General features: G+C 38.0%; 1 pseudogene; it reads right to left on the reverse strand.

Annotated features, from left to right (window-relative positions):
• Positions 1-1,978: 1,978 nt before the first annotated feature.
• LOC102869761 lies at positions 1,979-2,345 on the reverse strand (annotated as a pseudogene).

Raw genomic sequence — 2,345 nt, forward strand, 5'->3', positions numbered from 1 at the left:
AGGACAAACCTGTTTGTTCTCCTAGCAGTCCATGGTATATTCAACACTCTTCTCCAGCACCACAGCTTGAAGGCATCAAATTCTCTTTCTATCATCCCTATTCACTGTCCAACTCTGATGCATAGCACATAACTGCGAAGACTATAGTCTGATGTCGCTGCTCTTCAGTACTCTTGAGAGGTCCCTCACAGCAGACTTTCCCAATGCAATTCGTCTCTTGATTTCCTGGCTGCTGTTACCAAGAATGTTGACTGTGGAACTAAGTAAACTAAAACTGTTAACTATCTTGATCTCTTCACCTTCCATACTGATGCTGCCAGTTGGCCCAGTGGTGAGAATCTTTGTTTTCTTGATGTTGCACTTCACACACTAAGCTTATCTATTAAATGGTAGATAGGCATTTATGTTGTTTCTCCCTGTAGGCTATTGTGAACAATGATGTCACAAACACTGATTTACAAGTCTCTCTTTGAGTTTATGCTTTCATGTCTTTACATATATACCTACGAGTGGAGTTTCTGGGTCATAAGGGAGCTCTGGTGGCCTGGTGAATATGGAGTTGTTCTACTAACCCAAAGGCAGGTGGTTTGAATCTGCCAGCTGTTTTGTGGGTGAAAGATAGGCAATCTCCTCCCATGTGATATACAGTCACTGAAAACCCGCTAGAGGGTCAGCTCTGAGTTGATTCTGACCCAGCAGCAAAGAGAATTAAGAATTGGTAACTCTATTTTTAATTTTTTGAGGAATCACCACACTTTTCCACGAAGGCTGTGCTATTTTACATTCCAACTAGCAATGGATAAAAATTCTAATTTCCCTACATTCTCATCAATAACTGTTATTTTCTGTTATTTTTGTTTTGTTCTGAAATCTTAGTCATTCTAGTGGAAGAGAAATCTCCCTGTGGCCCTGCTCTATAGCTCCTTGATGTCTCTTGAAGGAGTCTTGGTGGCATAGTAGGTTAAGTGAAAGCTAACTGAAAAGTTGGTAATTCGAACCCACCAATCATTCTGAGAAAGAAAGATGAAGAAGTCTCCTCCCATTAAGATTCATAGGCACTCACTTAGAATAACTAACCAGATAAAGTCAAAAGGGCAGCATTTACCTAAAAGATAAAACCCAGAAACAGGAAGAGGTGGGATAAAAGGATGAATGAAAATGAGAATCAGAGGGAGGAAGTTGGAAGAGTAGGGCTACATTGCAAACCAATTTGCTCTGTAAACTTTCACTCAAATCATACACACACATTTCCAGCCTTAGAAACAATGGAAGGTCAACACGAGTCAGAGTGGACAGCCGTGTGGAAGGTAGTTTGGCTATGGTTGGTTAGGATATGGTTTGGCAGGATGGCTAATGATATTGATCATGTGCTTGGTGGCATTTGAATGTCCTCTTTGGTCAAGTGTCTATACAAGTCTTTTGTCCATTTTATGATTGGGTTATTTGTCTTGTTGTTAAGTTGTCAAAATTTTCTATATATTTTGCTTATTAGATTTGTATTGAATATACGGTTTCTGAATATAGTCTGCCAGTTGGTAGCTTGTCTTTCCAACTTTTTAGTTAAGTATCTGATGAACAAAAGTTTTCAGTTTTTGTAAGTTCCTATTTATTTATCTTTTGCTGTTTGTACTTTGCTTTATGTTAGCAATCTACTGTTAAAAGATAGGTATGACTGTGTTGTCCTTCTTAGGGCTAATTTTCATCTAAGAATTTTTTAAATTTTTGTGCAGTTTGGCCTTTAATAAATTTTGAATTTGTTTTTATATATAGTCTGAGGCATGGTTTCTGTATCATTTTTCTGTAGGTAGAAATCCAGTTGGTGTTTCGGGGCTTTTTTTTTTTAAACCCAACAAACATGTAACAATGTCTTTTATTACACATGAGTTTTTAAAAATCATTTCCTTAATTTTTTTCATACACAGACAATATGTACTACTTAACATATTCAAACTTGCAAAAAAGTATTCTTAAAGCACAGTTAACCAGGACGCAAATTCAACTGTTTACCTCAAAGAAAATGTAGATGAACATGATAGACAGACTGTCCCCCATCTGAACCTTCATCCACCACGGTTCAGTGACCCGTTTCCAGGCCCAGATCAGTAGCACTTTTACCAACAGTCATAAGATGTCCAAGAAGACTTTCATCATCATCTTTCGCTACAGAAATCTGGGTAATAGGTTTCTTAGCATAACCAGAAAATGTTCTGGTGCTTGAGGTGAAGTGTTACGAAAAGCAAGGCACCACTCATCCTCAAAAATTATTTTGACCAGGATTTCATCTTCCTGAAGATTGTACGGTCACCAAACCAGGTGGTCTGAATCTTGGCAATCTCATCTGCCAT

The sequence above is a fragment of the Elephantulus edwardii genome, unplaced genomic scaffold (assembly GCF_000299155.1).
Source record: "Elephantulus edwardii isolate Elephantulus edwardi_28Jun2011 unplaced genomic scaffold, EleEdw1.0 scaffold00109, whole genome shotgun sequence".
Taxonomy (NCBI): domain Eukaryota; kingdom Metazoa; phylum Chordata; class Mammalia; order Macroscelidea; family Macroscelididae; genus Elephantulus; species Elephantulus edwardii.